Raw genomic sequence first — 20,687 nt, 5'->3', positions numbered from 1 at the left:
GCCGAACCTTAGAAGCTGCCACGCCGGCGTCATAAGCACCATCCATTCCGTCAACCTGCACCACATCATCCGACTATACAGAGATCACTTCCTCCCTGGACAATCAGTATCAAAGACCAATACCGCAACCACTACACCAGGAAATACACACAGAAGATCAACCACAACCGTTGTCTACAGAAACAGAATCACCCTTGCCTCTATCAGGGGCCGAACCCCGCCGTTCAGTAAGGACACACAAGCGTCCTGCTTATTTAGAGGATTTTGTGTGCACCAACCAGGTGGGAAGGGCTGTTGTGTCCAGAGGACAGTTAAGCCTTGTATCCGCCCTCTATTCCTTGGGCGGGAGAATACTGTAATGTAATTGGTTGGCTGAGCCTGGCAGCCCAGTATATATATAGCTGCCAGGCACGGCCATGTTGTCTTTGGTTTAAGTTCTGTAACCGTTATTCAATGTTAATAAAAGAACCGTTACTCACCATAAGAGTGCAGTCCTTCTTCCAGCAAGGATTCAACACTAAAGTCATTTTTTACAGTCAAGTTTGGAGCGGTTAATATTAAGCTTGAATCTGTTGTGTGCTCTTGTGTTGTTGTGGTTGAAGCTGAAGTAGTCTTTGACAGGCAGGACATTGCAGCATATGATCTTGTGGGCAATACTTAGATCATGTTTAAGGCGTCGTAGTTCTAAGCTTTCAAGACCCAGGATTGTAAGTCTAGTCTCGTAGGGTATTCTGTTTTGAGTGGAGGAATGAAGGGCTCTTCTTGTCTGTCAGAGTATAATCTGACAGGACCCAGGAAATGACACTTACTCTCTGAAATATCCTTTACCCAGATCCCATACTTGCTTCCATTCTTCTGGCCTTTGGTAAGGTCTTGAAGATCTGGTCTTTGAACCCGAGGCCCTGAATGTGATAATTATTGTTAATTATAGAGCACATTGTTTACCTTGTTTACCACTGCTTGCATTGTTTATCATTTTGCTATAAAGTTTTTATCTTGTTTTCATTCATTGTTAGCTGCCCAGAGTCATGTGTTTGAGATGGGGGCTATAGGTAGTGATTGATTGAATCATAAATAGAATGGAATGGAATGGAATAGAACAGAATAGAATAACAGAGTTGGAAGGGACCATGAAGGTCTTCTAGTCCAACCCCCTGCTTAGGCAGGAATTAATTAATTAATTAATGACTGTCACAACCTCCTTTAAAAAAAATCCAATGTTTATCTTTATCTCCCAAGTTAAAATAAAGAAGAAAAAAAGAAAAAAACCAAATATCAATTACAAACAGCAATTAAGCAATGGTATTAAAAAAAACGTATGAATGCTTCAATATGAGGAGGCTGCTTAAAAGTGAAAAGAAAGACTAAACATTCTGAAGTGGTAGACCTACAGGGGATAATTTGAGAAAAGAAGTGAATTTTAGAGAGCGAACATTTTTTAAAACATATACCGGAATCCAGATTTTCTTTAAAAGTGCTAAATGTTGAATCATGCAAAATCAGCCAACTGTTTTTGTAGCTCATTTTACTTTTATCACACAATATTCCCTGTAGTGATTGCAATGCTTCTCTTCAAGTTCACCCCTGAAAGATGACACATTAATATACAACATTATTCTGCCATGATGACAAAGTGTTTGCCACTATGAAAAATGAAGCCACTCTCAAAGATGGAGATTTTAAAATGGATTGAGTATTTTGATTTTGAAATTCTTCTGGGAAGGATAAAAGTAAATTTTAACAAATGCAAGGGAGTTAATGGATATAAGGAGTGAAGGGAAGTAGATGGACACTACTTATGTATCAGTTAAAAACTGATCACTATCAATGTATGCTACATCCAGATCATGGTAGATGTTATTGTATCCCACAGAGTTGGCCTTCTCCGGATCCCGTCGACAAAACAATGTCGTCTGGTGGGACCCAGGGGAAGAGCCTTCTCTGTGGCAGCCTCGACCCTCTGGAATCAACTTGCCCCGGAGATTAGGATTGCCCCCACCCTCCTTGCCTTTCGCAAACTCCTTAAAACCCACCTCTGCCGTCAGGCATAGGGAAATTGATTCCCCTGGGCTGTTTCCGCTTTACGTATGGTTTGTATGAGATGTATGATTGTTTTTTATAGTAAGGGTTTTAAATTGTTTTAACCATTGGATTTGTACTGTTTTGTTGTTGTGAGCCGCTTCGAGTCCCCATAGAGGGGCGGCATACAAATCTAATAAATAAAATAAATAAATAAATTGAAAAAATAGATTGGGCTTTCTTTATATCGTTCAAGGGAAATTACAAAAATTGTAGTGTTTGAAGACTCCAACGTTGAAGACTCCTATAGAAAAGCAAATACTAAGAGAATAGCAGTCTATAAATATCTGAGGAATGTCTAAGGGGAACATCAGACAAAATTGTTTTCTGTAAGATAATTGATAGAAATTGTAGATAATTCCAAATTATTAGGACAAAAAATCAGACTGGTAAATTTTTCATGGTAGAGAATTTTTTAAAAAAATATGGGGATAGAAGCTGAATATGTTCTATATTTTGTCCATATTAAGGGAAATTGTGACACAATCTCATTTTAGAATAGAAATCATTATTGTCCAACTATGATTGGACACACAAGGAATTTGTCTTTGATGTATATGCTCTCAGTATATATAAAGAGAATATAATACATTCATCAAGAATAAAAAGATGCAACACTTAGTGATAGTCAAGGTTACTAATAAACTATCAAATCATACTAGGAAACAAATAAAAGCAATATAAATTGAAAGAGAACAAGCAACATGGTTATAGTAATAAGTGAGAAGCGATAGATTCTAGTAAGGAAGAGAAGAAGAATAGTAATGCAACCTTAGTAAATATTTTGTTAGAACTGAGGCAGGTTAGTGTTGCTATTTTTATTTTCGGCAGGTTTGCTCTTAAGCAAGTGACTCTCAGTCCTTAGAAAACTTCACCTGCTATTTTCTTAATAACTGTGCACGCATCAAACAGATTTGAGAACCACAGCTGGGCTTGGGCTATTTAGATCTCCAGGGGATGATTAATTCAAGTTACTGTTGTCAACTTTGTTTTCTGGCAAATCTTCACTGTCAGAGATGATATGCTGTCTTAGAAAAAGTCATGCAACTTTTAGAAAAAGAATGAGGGTACGGTTGGGGTGATGAGGGCTTCAAATCAGTCTTGACTCCTGACAATTGACCGGACAAGCCCCTGCTGTTTTCTTGGCAAACTTTTGGGAAATTGTTTACCATTGCTGCTTTTTATAACTAAGAGTGTGACTTGTCCAAAGTTCCCAGCTGCCTTCGTGCCATAAGGCATTACTCATAGTCTCACCCTTTCTAGCCTGGGGCCTTGACTTGATCCCTATGCTAAACTGGCTTTTTGGGAGCGCAATTGATTCAGAGTTTTTGTTAGATTTCAGATGAAATTGAAATGAAAAAATGGGCAATATTGATGATTTTTTTTCTTGGTAAGAAAGATCATGAAAGCACCTATAATCTGCTGACTTTCTATTTTTGATCACCCTGGCAATAGTTGAAACAAACTCTACAATTAATTGTCTACTATAAATTGACAGATAGTTTTGCAATGCCCGAAGATGCAGACAGCAAACAAGGGAAGAAAAAAGAGAGAGAGAGAAAAGCTGTTGAGATGAAAGGGAAGTGGATAAGAATTCGCTGGACTCTTCTAATGTAAATCAGTCTGGCATTAACAGGGGCAGCTGGGAGTTGGAACATTTGTTTAGAAATCCCCACTAAAGCTTGAGAATTGGCAAAATATTCAAGTCTGCGTCTTGTAATTCTGTAATGTCATAGACAAATTCTAGACTCTGTCCTCTATTCATGAGTAACATCAAAATTGTAGCTGTATTTCAAAAAGGCAGCCTTTGGAATAAAAGATAATTCTACCTTTTATTTCTGATAAAACAATTGCTTATCTTTATAAAATACCTGCTTTTTCCAATGAATTTCTTTATATGAATTATTCACAGCCCCCGCTGTATTAAATTGCTTAATTGAGGGCTCATTGCAGAAGAAAGAATAGTGCAAAAAAGTTTACTCACCAGGAAAATATACGGTAACTTCACTTAATGGCACCTACTCTTTCCAGTATTCCCAATAGCATGATCTTGTTTCTAGATGAATCTCCAGAAACAACCATAAGAAATATTATATACTTTCCAATGTTCCACATGACAGGTAGTTCTTAACTTATGATGGCCCCCCAAAAAGCATTTTGGATGGTCAGCAATCGGCCCACATTTATGGTTGTTTGTGGTATCCCAAAGTCATGTGACCATAGTTCACAATGTTTTCTCTTGGAAACTGGCAGTTCGCTTAATGCAAAAAAAGCTCATACATAAAGTGCAGTTACATGATGACCCACTTAACAACTAAGAGGACTTGTGACTGCAATCGCAGGCTCAATTATGGTCTCCAAGTCCTCGGAGAGGGGTGGCATATAAATCCAATTAATAAATAATAAATAAATAAATTTGATTCAGTATTATATGATTTGATTTCATATAATTTGATTCAGTATTGATATAATTGGATTCAGCAAAAATTTATAAAATTATAATTTATAAAATTATATATTGATATAGTTTGATTCAGTAGTATATGACAAACTACTTCGAAAACTAAAATCTTATGGCATCTCTGGTCCCCTTCATAAATGGATAACTGCGTTCTTGTCAAACAGACAACAAATGGTTAAAATAGGGAGTGCCCTATCAAATCTGTCAACTGTAGTGTTCCTCAAGGCAGCGTTCTAGGACCAACACTATTCAATCTTTGTGATCATATTATAAGTAACCTTTGTGATCATATTATAAGTAACTTCATTCTCTTTGCCAATGATGTTAAACTATTTAACACCACTGACAATATTTCTACCCTTCAAAAAGATCTAGAACAGTGACAGCAGACCCTTTTTCCCTCAGGTACCAAAAGAGCATTGAAATGCGGTATTAAGCATGCGTGAGTGCCCACACTCATAATTCAATGCCTGGGGAAGGTAAAAACAGCTTCTCCACACCCTGGAGGCCCTCTGGAGGCCGAAAATGGCCTGTTTCCCAACTGTCTGTGGGTCCAGTAGGCTCGTATTTCACCCTCCCCAGGCTCCAAAGGCTTCCCTGGATCTGGGGAAGGGTAAAAACACCCTCCCCCATCCCCCGGAAACTCTCTGGAAGCCAAAAACACCCTCCCAGAGCCTCTCTATGAGCCAAAAATCAGCTGGCCAGTACACACATGAGCCTTTGAGCAGAACTAGGGCAATGGCTCGCATGCCAACAGATATGGCTCCACATGCCACCTGTGGCACCCATGCCATAGGTTTGCCATCGCTGATCTAGACCATGTATCACAATGGTCTGATACCTGGCAACTTCAAATCTCAACCAATAAAAGCCCTATCTTACACATTGGCAAAAAGAATCAGAACACAAAATACAAACTTAGAGAACCCAACCTTGTAGACAACCCTCACTATGTTAAGGACCTTGGAGCATTCATATATAGTAACCTAAGTGCCAGAGTCCATTGTAATAACATTGCCAAAAAGGCATAAGAGTTGTTAACTTAATCTTGTGTAGCTTCTTCTCTGGCAATATTAAATTGCTAACTAGAGCATAGAAAACATTTGCTAGACCAATCCTCGAATACAGCTCACCCATCTGGAACCCGCACTGCATATCAGACATTAATACCATTGAGAGACTCCAGAAATATTTCACCAGAAGAGTCCTCCATTCCTCTGCTTGCAACAGAATACCTTATTCCACCAAATTTTGGGTTTAGATAATCTAGAGCTATGTTGCCTTCGATCTGATCTAAATGTAGTTCATAAAATCATCTACCACAACATCTTGCCTGTCAATTAATATTTCAGCTTCAACCACAACAACACACAAGCACAAAATAAATTCAAACTCAATGTAAACCGCTCGAAACTCGACTGCAGAAAATACGACTTCAGCAACAGAATGATCAACTTATGAAATGTATTTCCTGACTCTGTAGTTTCTTCCCCAAATCCCAAAAACTTTAACTTTAGACTGTCTACAGTCGACCTCCCTCCATTCCTAAGAAGTCTGTAAGGGGTGTGCATAAGCATTGTGCCTACCGTCCCTGTCCTACTGTCCTATTGTCCAAATTTACCTATACCTACTTTGCTTTTGTTTATGTTTATACCATATCTACATGTTTTGGCAAATAAATAAATAAAATAAAATAAACCTGTATCATCCTTTCTTTCTTTCTTTCTTTCTTTCTTTCTTTCTTTCTTTCTTTCTTTCTTACTTACTTACTTACTTACTTACTTACTTACTTACTTACTTACTTACTTACTTACTTACTTATTTATTTTGTATGCTGCCCCTATCCGTAGACTTGGGGCAGCTTATGTTATACAAGGCAGAATGGAATGGAATGGAAGCTGTCAACTCATTGTTTAATGACTAAAGTTTTCAGAGAGTTTTCCATTTAATTACAGAATGATGATATTCAACACATTTTAGGGATCTCTTGGGATTTCTAGCTGTTCTCTTACAAGTTCTGCTTAAGAAGTTCTCTCTCTGTTCAAAATTTGTTAAATATGTTAATGTGGTTAAGGACCACACAAGCACATTTCCAAGCACAAAAATTACTTTTGAGTTCAGGAGCAGGATGTGAATAACTACATTGAGCTAAGGGACTGGAATTCATTTTCTCAGATGTATGTATTCTTAGTCTACCAGTGCTGAGCTGCAAAAAAAAAAAAAGCCACCAACAACAGAGGACCATTAGATACACCAAAGAATTAAGCATTATCTTTATTCCATTGTTCCCACCTAGCACTCTTTGTGAATTTCTGTATCTCAGAGTTAGCAGCCTTAATCTGTATAATTAAAGTCTAATTTTTTCAGCAGAACCATAACTGGTTTATTTAGAAGCAAGATTGGTTTTAGTAAGGTCTACCTTCTGGGATCGTAGGCTTATTTGATTTAATTGACAGATTAACAAAAATGTATGAAATTACTTGTGGTTAGGCCAGCAATTTTTATCAATGACATTTTAAAAAGACCATAAGCAAGTCTGTTTATCCTTTTGCATCTATTTTTCTGAAATTCTTTTATCTCAGCTAATTATTTCAGAAGGTGTTTTTCTAATCTAAAATGTACTAAAACATACAGAGAATGGCTGCAGGGTTTAGGTTTGGCTAATCTAAAGAAAAGAAGAATTAGGAGTGACATGATAGCAGTACAGTGATCCCTCGATTATCGCGAGGGTTCCGTTCCAAGACCCCTCGCAATAATCGATTTTTCGGGATGTAGTGGTGCGGAAGTAAAAACACCATCTGCGCATGCGTGCCCCTTTTTCCATGGCCGCACATGCGCAGATGGTGGAGTTTGCATGTGGGCGGCGGGGAAGACCGAGGGAAGGTTCCTTTGGCCGCCCAACAGCTGATCTGCTCCGCAGCGCGGCAGCAGCGAGGAGCCGAAGATGGGGTTTCCCCGTTGCCCAGGCAACGGGGAAACCCCATCTTCGGCTCCTCGCTGCTGCCGCGCTGCGGAGCAGATCAGCTGTTGGGCGGCTGAAGGAACCTTCCCTCGGTCTTCCCGCCGCCCAGGCAAAGGGGAAACCCCAAGATCGCTTGCCACTTGCCCGTTCGGCCACCCGCCCGGCCGCTTCGCTTGCCGCTCGAGAGCAAGAGGGGGAGAGATAGAGAAAGAGAGAGAAGGAAAGAAAGCAGCAGCGAGCAGACGAAGATCAGGGTTTCCCCGCCGCCCACGCAAAGGGGAAACCCCGGCTCCTCGCTGATGCCCCCGCTCGCCCGCCGCCCGCCGCCCGCCAACAAGAGGGGGAGAGATAGAGAAAGAGAGAGAAGGAAAGAAAGAGATGAGAGAGGGAGGAAGAGAGGAAGAGAGAGAGGAAGAAGCAAGATACAGAAAGAGAGAGAGAAAGAAAGATGATAAAGGAAGCGAGTGACGTCATCGGGTGGAAAAATCGCGATATAGCCTTTCGCAAAGATCGAGATCGCGAAACTCGGGGGATCACTGTATTCCAGTATTTGAGGGGCTACCACAAAGAAGAGGGGAGTCAAATTATTCTCCAAAGCACCAGAGGGCAGAACAAGAAACAATGGTTGGAGGCTAATCAGAGAGAGAAGCAACCTGGAATTAGAGAGAAACTTCCTAACAATGATGTGGAACAGCTTACCTGCAGAAAGTGGAGGTTTTTAAGAAATGGCAACCTATCTGAAATGGTATAGGTCTATGACAGTGAACCTATGGTATATGTACTAGAAGGGGCACACAAAGCTCTCTGTCTCAAATGATCTCTGTGGGCATGGGCGCCATTTCCCCAGACCAGCTCCATTGTGTTTCTCACCATTGTTTGCAGGACTGAAAAATAATTGTGCAAAACAGCACTGCACCTTTGTCGTGGTGCATTTGCTGTTGCTGCCCCTTGCACAGCACAGTGAAATTTAGCATGCTTCACAATGGGGGAGAATGGATCCCACCCTCCTCCTGGAGCACATTACGATATGGAACCACAATGCAATCCTGCTCATTCTCACCTCCCAGATGTCAGTGGCTTTTCCTGAAAAGTTGCCTGTGCTGGGATGCCCCGCTATCCTGCCTGCCAGCTGGTCTTCCGCTTTCCACTGACCAGCTAAATGTGGGAGTGGTCCTTTGCCTCCAAACATCATATTTCTACCATCCAGAACCAGTTCCCCTCCCCCAGGAGAGAGAGGGGAGGGAGGAGGGAGAGAAAGAGAGAGAAAGAAAGAGGAAAGGGGAACAGAGAGGGGGAGGGAAAGAGAAAGGGAGAGAGAGGGAGGGAAAGAGAGAGAGAAAGAGAGAAAGAGAGAGGGGGAGGGAAAGAAAGAGAAAGAGAGAAACGGGGAAAGAGAGAGAGAGGAAAAGAAAGAGGAGGAGGGAAAGAGAGAGAGAGAGGGAGAGAAAGAAAGAACGTAATATTTCAAAAGAAAAAAAAGAAGTGCATTTATCACATTTTTCTTAGTACAATTAGCTGGACTCTGCATTGTTTATCATTATTTTAGGTAGTAAAACCTCATTATTCAGGTTAAATTGCCACTTTGTGATAAATAAATGGGTTTTGGGCAATCTAAAAGTTTGGGCACTTGCCATCACTGATACAGGTTCTCCTGCTTGAGCTGTGGCCTGGAATAGGAGATCTAATGACCTAATGACCTTCCAGCTCATTCTATTCTAAATCTAACCATCAGATCAGTACAGCAAAATACTTATTTGGCTAATTAATTTAATCTTTACTGATAACAGAACTCTTAGCGGGGGGGGGGGGAAACCCTCTGAGGAATTTCCTTTCGAGATTAATAGCACAATTTTAAACAGTATCTGTTTGGAAGTAGGTAAATACCAATGTAGTTGGTGGGACTGATGCCGGGGAAGTGTTTGCACAACATTAGCCTCAAATTGTTTAATTTTACCAGGCAAATCTATGAAATTAACTTATCCTTCAGATCTCTGTCTATTGTTGTTTACGAGAATGTTTTACAATAAGCATGTTAAATAGACAATAGTGACAAAAAAGTAGACTCTGTGCTGTAATATACAAATGTAATCAGTAACTCTATAAAAAGCAATAACCACAGCTAAGCAGTTGGAAAGCTGCTTGTCTATAGGTGAGGTTTCTGTGCGGCTGCACATTTTGTCACATTGACTCTACTGGATGACTTGATGAATGTTATCTAGACATCAGAGACTTAGCAAGATAACAGATCCCTAATGCTCCTATATAAATGAATGAGCCTGAGAGCATATAATGAAGAGATTTTATACTTTATGGATCTATTTTGCTTTTTTAGCAGAATTCTGAGTTCCAACACAAACAGGTAAAAATCTTTTTAGAGATGCAGTGGTCTGAGCTCAGGGATTGAGAATGTATAACCATTAACAACAACAACAATAATAATTCATAATTATTTCACATAAAAACCTTTCCCCCATGACAATTTCCTCAGTTCAACATTAGAACTGGGAAGTAGCGGCTGCTGGCTGGGGAGGAATATTTTGTTGCTACTATTATTTTAACACATTGATGAAAGGTTACACATCATTCTACTTATGTTCTGACTTACAATAGACATAGTGTGGTATCTTCACTTATTTCGCATCCTATATGAATTCCAGATTCTGATATGTGAAGCTCAGAAATGAAGATGTTCTAGGAATCAAGGTGATTACTTTGGAAAAGCTCACAATCCATATAAGATGTTTTAAAATTCCATCGTTGCACTATTATAAATGTCATTTTCTTTGATGTAGACTTTAATCTTTCAGTGCCTCCTACGTCAGCTGGTTGGTTCTTTTCTAAATGTCTCCAGATGGTGCTTTAAAGCCTTTAGGGATTGTGTTGTGAGTTATTTTTAGAAGATTCCCGCCCTCCGTCTGCCCAAACTAGCAAGCTGAAGCATCTTCCCATTTTTAAAAAATCATCATGATTTACCTTTTATCTGTTCTTCATCCCATCCTTCATTTCCTCTCTCCCTTTAATTCCTGTCTTACATGCTTGTGCATGTACACAGACACACACACAGAGAGAGACACACTATAGCTAGACTTAAATTTAAAAACAAATCCAAGAATGACCACTTAAACATGTGAAAGTTACATATACTAAACTGAGCTACTAGAAATTAATTAATGGTAGAAATTAAGGTAGAATTCAACATACAAGTGGTCAGCTGACTACTGTTCAAAGCTATGAATGACTTTTTAAAAGCTAGTTATGTTTCATCCTTCAAGTTATAACCAAATACAGTGTTCCCTTGACTTTCGCAGGAGATTTACATGAAGTAGAAACATTTCCTTCCTTTCCTTCCTTCCTCCCCCCCCTCCTCCATTCCTGGTTTTATTTACCCCAGAACCCACAGGGGCAATGGGGCTTTGCTGTGCTCGCTGTGGCAGCGGCAGGTGGCAGTAAGGCTCGGCTTCAATTGGAGCATACCAATGCTCTGAGAATTAAAGGGATAGAATCGGAAGGCTGGGGCGGAAACTGAGCTTTTATTTAAAGAAGCAGGACAGCTGAGGTGGAGGGGTGGAGGAGGAGAGTTAAGACGCACAGTATTGTACCTCAGGCAGCCCCAGAAAACCCTTGGTGTGCAAAAAACCCATGGAGTATTATTTTAATAATATTTTTTTAAAAACCGTGGTATAGACTTTTCGTTCAGACCTGCGAAAGACGAGGGAACACTGTAAGAGAGTTGGAAGGGACCTTGGAGATCATCCAATCCAATCCCCTGATCATGCAGGAACCTCTATACTAGTGATGACAAACATTTTTTGGTTCGCGTGCCAAAAGGGGTGTGTGGGTAGGTGTGCTAGCATGCGTGCATATGCCCACACCCCTTCCCTCCCCCATGCATGTTCACCTCCTCCCCCATGTGCGCCCCACGCATGCGCACAGGCCTTTCTGAAGCCTGGTAGGTGAAAAATATGCCCAAATGGGCAAACTGGAAGTTTGCTGTGGTGCTGTTTTTTGCACTCCAGAAGGTTCAGGGAAGCTTCCTGAAGCTCCAGAAGTCAAAAAACAGCACAACGGACAAACCGAAGTTCAGAAAACACATTTCTGGTTTGCCTGTTGTGCTGTTTTCACACTCCAGGGCTTCAGAGAGCTTCCCTGAACCCTCCGGAGTGCAAAAATGCATTCAGAAATGCGTTTTTCAGAACTTCCGGTTTAGAAACATAGAAGACTGACGGCAGAAAAAGACCTCATGGTCCATCTAGTCTGCCCTTATACTATTTCCTGTATTTTATCTTAGAATGGATATATGTTTATCCCAGGCATGTTTAAATTCAGGTACTGTGGATTTACCAACCACGTCTGCTGGAAGTTTGTTCCACGGATCTACTACTCTTTCAGTAAAATAATATTTTCTCACGTTGCTTCACGTGTGCCCCCTTGTTCTTATGTTCACTTTCCTATTAAAAACACTTCCCTCCTGAAACTTATTTAACCCTTTAACATATTTAAATGTTTCGATCATGTCCCCCCTTTTCCTTCTGTCCTCCAGACTATACAGATTGAGTTCACAATGGTTTGTCCATTGGGAGATTACTTTTGCCTCTGGAGCTTCAGGGAAGCTTCCTGCACGGGCATACGCGCTGGAGCTGAAACATGGCAAAATCTCGTGTGTAAAATCTGCATGCCACCTGTGGCACATGTGTCATAGGTTCACCATCACAGCTCTATATTATTTCAGACAAATGGCTGTCCAATCTCTTCTTTAGAACTTCCAGTGTTGGGGAGCATTTACAGCTTCTGGAGGCACGTTGTTCCTTACTGAATAATTGTTCTATGACTGCTGCCCCTCTGCCACAGTTATATGATCACACTTTGGGCTCCTAATTACAACTGGTTGCAGCATCCTGCTGTCCATGTGACTGAAATTTGGCACACTTTTTGCTGGTTCCCGGGGAGTGGGGAAGAAATGTACATCTGGAAGCATTAACAGATTAACAGAGTTGGAAGGGACCTTGCAGGTCATCTAGTTCAACTCTCTGCCCAAGCAGGAAACCCTACATCTGCCTCTACTTGCCTCTACTTAGAATCGAACTCTCAACCTCCTGATTGTGTGGTAAGAGCTCCACCTCAAGGTCACAGCATTAATTAAAGATCATGTAATTTCCTTTATGATTATTGTAAAAACAGTCGTAAGATCAAGACCAGTCAAGTGATACCTTGACTTATGACCACAACTTATGGAAATTCATGAATTCTCATAAATCCTGGTAAATTGAGGATTACCTGTATCCACCTGTTTGGTGTTTGCCCCAATAGTATCAAGATGCAGAGGACTATACCCCACATATGATATAATATTTTTCAACCCTAGACACTGAACATTAACACACACACGCGCGCGCACACGCACACATGCACAGTTTTCTCTGAAAACTTTTTTTTTTAAGAGAATACTATGTGGCAACAGATCAGTCATCCTTCTACTATACTAGCCAATAAGTGCAACATTTCTTTTAAGTCTATGGAGATTCTTAGTCATCTAGGTCATGGTTGTCTCAAAGGTGCCTTTTCAAGAGGCAACTGGACTTTCTGGTTTTTATTTGAAGATTACTTCTCATTCAAGAAGCTTCTTCAGCTTTACTTTGTAAAATATTCTCTATAGAGAATTATGTGACGTTATAATGCTATTTTTGTAGCTGTTTGTAGCCATGCTAAATATGTATATGAAGTCACTTTGCTCTCTGGCGTAGTTCAGTCTATGCTTCTCCAACCTGAAGTTATTTGGCCAACAACTCTCAAAAAGTTGACTGGGGAAGGTGGGGATAGAGCAAATTCAGCACTTACATTACCCAAATGATTAAAAAAAATACATTGTGCAATTATGTTTTAATATTTGCTTCATTGTACTTGTTTTATAATTCATAAATGCCAACTCAAGAGATTGGGGAAAGAATTATCAGTGGCTGTAAATATTGTGTTAGGGTTGAGCACAATCAATATTAATATAAATTGTAAGGATACAAGCAACAAGTTACAGTTATACAGACATAAAAGGCAGGAGATGGGTGATAGGAATGATGAGAAGACAAATAGTAACAGTAATGCAGTCTTAGTGAATAGTTTGACGGTGGTGAAGGAATTATTTGTTTAGCAGAGGGATGGCGTTCAGGAAAAAACTGCTCTTGTGTCTAGATGTCTTGGTGCTCTATAGCGTCATTTTGAGGGCAAGAGCTGAAACAATTTATGTCCAGGATGCGAGGGGTCAGTAATATTTTCATGGCCCTCTTTCTGCAGTATACAGGTCCTCAATGGAAAGCAGGTTGGCAGGTTGTTTTTTCTGCTGTTCTGAAACTCAAATTGTTTACTCCAAATCATAACTGCTCTGAGTCTCCGGAGAGGGGCGGCATACAAATAATAATAATAATAATAATAATAATAATAATAATAATAATAATAATAATAACAACAACAACAACAACAACAACAACAAAATACTCAGATAGGGTTTAGAGCAGTGATGGGGAACCTTTTTTGGCTCGGGTGCCAAAAGGGTGTGTGTGAATGCGATAGCGTGCGTGCAGGTGCCCACACCCATAATGCACTGTAACCCCCCCTAGATGCATACACACCACATGCTGCTGCCTCTATGTATGCACACAATCCCACATGCTGCCCTCCCGTGCATGCGCACAGGGCTCATTGAAGCTTCCAGACTTCTGTTAGGCCCATTGGGCTGTTTTTCGCTCTCGCCAGGGTTCAGCCTGGGGATGCAAAAAATGGCCCAATGGGAAGTTTGGAAACAAACTTCCGATTGGGCTGTTGGGCCCTTTTTTGCCATCCCCAGGCTTCAGGAGGCTTTCCTGAACCCCTTGAGAGCGAAAATGGCTGAAAAGAAGTACAGTGGTACCTCATCTTACGAACGCCTCTTCTAACGAACTTTTCAAGATACGAACCCGGTGTTTAAGATTTTTTTGCCTCTTCTTCCGAACTATTTTCACCTTACAAACCCAAGCAGCTGCTGCTGGGATGAAGGGGTTTCTTTTTTCCCCCTTTTTTGAAGAAAGAAAAGGGAGGGGCAGCTTGGAGGAGTAAAGATTTTGCATGCTTGCAAAGGCACTGAAACGGTGTCTTTTGAAGAAAGAAAAGGGAGGGGCAGCTTGGAGGAGTAAAGGTTTTGCAGAGAACAACGTGCTTGCAAAGGCACTGAAACTGTGTCTTTTGAAGAAAGAAAAGGGAAGGGCAGCTTGGAGGAGTAAAGATTTTGCATGCTTGCAAAGGCACTGAAACGGTGTCTTTTTAAGAAAGAAAAGGGAGGGGCAGCTTGGAGGAGTAAAGATTTTGCATGCTTGCAAAGGCACTGAAACGGTGTCTTTTTAAGAAAGAAAAGGGAGGGGCAGCTTGGAGGAGTAAAGATTTTGCATGCTTGCAAAGGCACTGAAATGGTGTCTTTTTAAGAAAGAAAAGGGAGGGGCAGCTTGGAGGAGTAAAGATTTTGCATGTTTTCAAAGGCACTGAAATTGTGTCTTTTTAAGAAAGAAAAGGGAGGGGCGCCCCCCTTGCCTTTCTTCCTTCCCACTCACCCTTTAGCCTAGCCTTGCTTCTTCCACCTGCCCCCTTTAGCTGCTCCTCCCTGCCCTCTGTTCGCCTCCCTTCTAAAGTTTGGGATTTTCCTGAAGGATTTGCACGCATTATTTGCTTTTACATTGATTCCTATGGGAAACATTGTTTCATCTTACGAACTTTTCAACTTACGAACCTCCTCCTGGAACCAATTAAGTTTGTATGATGAGGTACCACTGTACTGGAGATGTTTGCAGACCAGGAAATTCCTGCCTGGCAAAATCCCAGAACATTGGGGGAAGGCAAATATTATCTCCATCTTCCGGAAGAAGAATAAGAGAGACCTGGGGATTTACAGGCCTGTCAGTTTCATAGCTATGCTAGGCAAATAAAATTGTCAGAAGCTAGCATCGGTTTATTGCAAACAAATCAGCTTTTCAGTGCATGCATGTGCGCTGGAGCTGACATAGGGCAATGCCTTGTGTGTCTTCAGATATGGCTCTGTGTGCCACCTGTGGCACCTGTGCCATAGATTTGCCATCATTGCTTTAGAGCATCTGAAGCCCATTGAAATGGATGCTTGGTCTTATGAGGCCAATAGAAAGAGGGACTCTGGACCAAAAAGAAGAAAAAGGGAGAAATGTGCTAAAGGTACATTTCGATCTATGACCAAAATTTCTGTTGGTAAGTGGGACATTTGTTAAGTGAGTTTTGTCCCGTTTTATGACCTCTATTGCTACAGTTGGGAAATGAATCCATGCAGTTGTTAAATTAATAACACAGCTGTGAAGTGAATCTGGCTTTGCTTGTCAGAAGGCCACCCAGGTGATCAAGTGACCCTGGGACATTGCTACCATCATAAATATGAATCAGTTGCCAAGAATCTGAATTTTCATCACATGATCATGGGGATGCTGCAAAGTGTAAAACATTGTCATAAGTCACTTTTTTCTGTGCAGTTGTAACTTTGACTGGTCAATAAATGAACTGTTGTAAGTTGAGGACTACCTACACTTTATTACATAAGTCTCCACTCCAGCACAATTGAAGAAAAATCCATAAAACATGCAAGAACCTTTAGAATATGATTCATCTTTCTAATCTATCTATATCCATATCCATATCCATATCCATATCCATATCCATATCCATATCCATATCTATCTATCTATCTATCTATCTATCTATCTATCTATCTATCTATCTATCTATCTATCTAATTATCTATTTATTAAATTTGTATTCTGCCCATTCCTGAAGGAATCAGGGTGACTTACAGCAATAAAATAACAAAAACAATATAAACAGTTGAATCATAATAATAGCAATAGTATAAACCCTATTAAAATCCCACTAATGCAACCATACAACGTCATACAGCACAATCAAATCTCATTCAGGCTGGAATTAAAAGAAATAGCAATCACTCATTGCCCCAAGGCCTGCCGGCAAAGCCAGGTTTTCAGGGCTTTCCAGAAAGCCAGTAGAGTAGGGGCAGTACGGTCCTTGGGTGGCAGTTGGTTCCAGACGGCCAGCACTGCCACAGAGAAGGCCATGCCCCACAGCCTGGCCAACTGACACTGCTTTAATTGACAAGACCCAGAGAAGGCCAATCCTGTGGGCTCTAATTGGTACTGAGAGCTATGTAGCAGAAAACGGTCTTGTAAATAGTCTGTCCCTAAGCCATGTAGGGCTTTATAGGTAATAACCAACACATTGCTGGACTCTGTAGTGTCATCTCCAAACCCCCAACACTTTGCTCTTAGACTATCCACAGTTGACCTCTCCAGATTCCTAAGAGGTCAGTAAGGGGCGTACATAAGTGCACTAGAGTGCCTTCCGTCCCCTGTCCTATTGCTCTACTATATCTCCTATACCATTCTTCTTTCCTATATTTATTCTATTCTTTCACTGATATATTTTATTCCTATTTCATCTCTTCTATTCTTTCGCTGATATACTTTACTATGAGTATATCCTCTATAACCTTCATTATATATTTACTATATGTATACCCAATATAACTCTAATTGGGCAATGGACAAAATCAATCAATCAATAAATATTCCTCTTTTTGCTTCTTTTAATATTATGGGGCTATAAATCCCCTTCCTAAGTTCACAACCACAAGGGCATGAAAACAGATGGACCAAGGCCTCCCGCAAGAGATTGTTAAAAGAAAAATAGGTAATTTGATTATGAGGTTATCTGTTGGAATCATATGAACTATAATAAAGAAAAAGAAACAGCAAAAAGACAGGAATGAAGACAATGACAAATTCAGCACACCAACATTCAGGAGGAAAAGCAGAGTTTGCCAGAAAGTTCTCAACCTTTTTGGGACTCGTAGTCTTTTGAAAATATGTTGCAGGTATTTTTGTGACATGGTGGGAAGGATAGATGAGTTTTCCCATCCGCCAAACAGTAGTATGAGGCATTTAATTAGTTACAATGATCCTATTCACCAGAATGTTCCTTGCCATCCTTTTGGCCCTCAGTTTCACAGGAAATTATCTCCCGGCCCTGCATACCTTTGTTCTTTTTTTTTACAAGAAGCAAGCATCCTTTCCCTCCGGAGGGCGGGGGGAGTGTGTGTATGTGTGGTGTGGAACTGCACTCTGCTGCAGCTGCTCGTGTTTTGCTTTTCTAAGGAGGCTTCTAAGCCCAGTCTGGTAGATTGCTGTCTTTGGTTGCCAGGTTGTGGAGCCAAGATGTGGAGGGCATAGAGAATGGCCTTAAAGGACAGAGGGAAGATTTGTTACCAAGGCAACAATGAGACTTGAGCTCATTCCAAGAGACAAACATAAGAAAAACGCTTCAGACAACTTCTCCCTAATTCACACAAAGATTAAAATAAGGGGGCTATCGGGGCAGGAGGGGGGGGGAGACGGACAATGGGAGCAACATTCAGAGTTGGAAGATTCTGTTTCTCTAGCTCTTCCAACAAAAGGAGTTTTAAACCAATATGGCTTTTGTTTCTTGCTCTGGTCTACATTTTAGAGCCGACAGAAATGTAATGGAGACTTGAGAAAGTATCTGAACTATCCCCAGCCAGACCACACGTTACCAGCTAGCACTGAAGTTGTTAAGAAAATCCGGAGCTATAATTCAATCTTTTGTGTTCCCAACCCTGCAGAAGGAATGTTCTTGCTTCTGGTGTGTATCATTCTGTTTTGTATTCTTTTGCAAAAAAAATATAAATAAATAAAATTTCAATTTTCCTTTTTGATCACCTGGTATGGCAGTTTAAAAAAAAATAATAATAGCAAAAGATATGGCCCAGTACTTTATAATACAAGAGACAAACATATTACAAACCGTGGTGTGAGATGCAAGACACCCACTCCCAGGGGCACGTAGCTTCATTCGTGTTCTGTGCACATGCACGCTATGCGTGTGCATCCCGAGCATGTTTTTGATTCTGCGCATGAGCAGGAGGCAAAAAATGTGCTGAAATTCTGTGAGGGGATTCGTGCCTGCGTGTGCAAGATTTTTGCTATTTTTTTGCTTCCGTGCATGTGCCAAAGCCAAAAATTTCACGCACACACGCGCGCTCCTTTGTGAGATTTTGCTTTTGCGCATGCGCAAAAAAATATGAAAAAAGATGGCGCCACCCATAGAACTGCCATCGGAGCAGCCGCATTGCAAATTGCGCAATCTGGCAACCGGTAGCAACCCACTACTGCCTCCTCCCCCAAATTGTATACTCACAATGGGAAGACAAGTCTGGTTCACGGATCAAAGTTTTATTGAAGAAAAATTGAAAAAGTGGTTGCTGGCATGGTTGCCTCTTAGACCCTTCCCAAATGGATTGAGTTCAAAGAGTGCAAAAAGCAGTGTTCAGGTTATACATTTTATATCCCTACACAATCCATGCCACACCTCAGAAGCCCTCCCTACTCCCCTTGGTTCTTTGAAGTTATTTTAGGCTGGTAGACTTCAATTCCCAGAATTCCTCAGCCTGCTTTGCTGGCTGGGGAATTCTGGGAGTTGAAGTCCACAAGCCTTAAAGTTGCCAAGTTTGGGGACCCCTGCTCTAAAGGGTCATCTTGACGTGTTTAACATCAACTATCTTTTCATGTTTACTTTTAATTTTAAGCTTGGGTAGATGTTCCTTTCTTACTGACAGTGGTCTTGCCTAAGAGGTAGGTTCCTGTCTCCAAGGGAGCATTAATACATTATCTGCACTGATTACAATTTATGGTCAATTTGCAATGGTAGGAAGCAACAAAGAGTCTCACACCTAAGTGTTATATTTTATACATTTTTATAAATTTTCATTTGCTTCTTTCAATTGTACAGTTGTCATTCTATCCTCAAATCGCTCAAGAAACTTTTCTCTTAAAAGATTCTTATATTTTTCATGTATTCCCTGCCCTCTCTTTCTCTGTGTGTCCATCGGGTGGGTTTTTCCCACTTTGGACCGGTTCACCCGAACTGGTAGTGACCCACGGTAAAATGATAAAGCCGCCCCGAGTCCTTGGAGGGGGGGCATATATATAAATGAATGAATGAATAAATAAATAAATAAAAATGAATGAATGAATGAATGAATGAATGAATGAATGAATAAATAAATAAATAAATGGATGGATGGATGGATGGATGGATGGATGGATGGATGGATGAATGAATGAATGAATGAATGTCATCGACCCGGTTCAGTTAGTGCCATGGTCTGGGCACCGCCATCTGTTTTTTAAAAAAATGTTTTGAATTATTTTTTCTTTATTTTTTCTTCTGAGCATGCGCAGAAGCCAAGTTTCTAGCACTGTGCATGCAATCGTTATCTTGTTTTCGGCTTTTTTTAAAAAAAAAAATCGCACTGTGTGCCCAAGCGGCATGGGAGGAAGTGAACCAGCAGTGAGGTAAGTTGGAACCCACTCCTGGTGTTTGTGTATAAGAAAGAGAAGAGGAAACCATCTCCCAAATTTTATTCTCCTTTTCAGATTCTTATATTTTTAATCATGATTTTGGGTTGTTTTAATTTTGTTAGTGTTTGTCTTGAATTTTGGAAAAAAAAAAACCTACCTTTTAATAAAGTCAGATTTTTTTTTAATTAAAAAGAGAATTTAATTCCTTCCCAGACCTGTATGGCAGTTTTCTAAGGGTACCAGATCTGGTGTGCAAAACTCTGAACAAAGGGTTAGCGTTTGGTATTCTCTAATTTCTGCAGCTCAGATCTGTTTGTTTTAGATTTACCGATATGACAGCAGAAGACATTCTGCAAAACAGTTGGTACAAGAAGTATTTATTATATGAACCAGAACACTTCAAATATTCACAATCCATTGTTGCTACGGTTCACTTTCATGTATTTTAGTATTTTGTTATTGCTTGTTTATGAATTGAAAACATCTCATTATTTACATTGGACGATTTCTCTATGATCACTATTAAAAGTATAGTACTGTATTATGATTTGAAATACTTGTGCAAAAGCGCCCTCTTGTGTATATGAAGAACCATATGTTTAATTTTTCTTAAGTAAAAAAGGATGTGAATTTGACTTAATTCAGATATACAGGGGGTGGACAACAAAATGGAAATACTTGACTTTTTGGCATCATAATGTTTGAACATGTTCAAATCAACCAAAACATGACATATTTTAATGTTTTTTGTTTTTTAATT

This window comes from Erythrolamprus reginae, chromosome 3 (assembly GCF_031021105.1).
Source record: "Erythrolamprus reginae isolate rEryReg1 chromosome 3, rEryReg1.hap1, whole genome shotgun sequence".
Classification (NCBI taxonomy): Eukaryota; Metazoa; Chordata; class Lepidosauria; order Squamata; family Dipsadidae; genus Erythrolamprus; species Erythrolamprus reginae.
Note: the sequence above shows the minus strand (reverse complement) of the source record.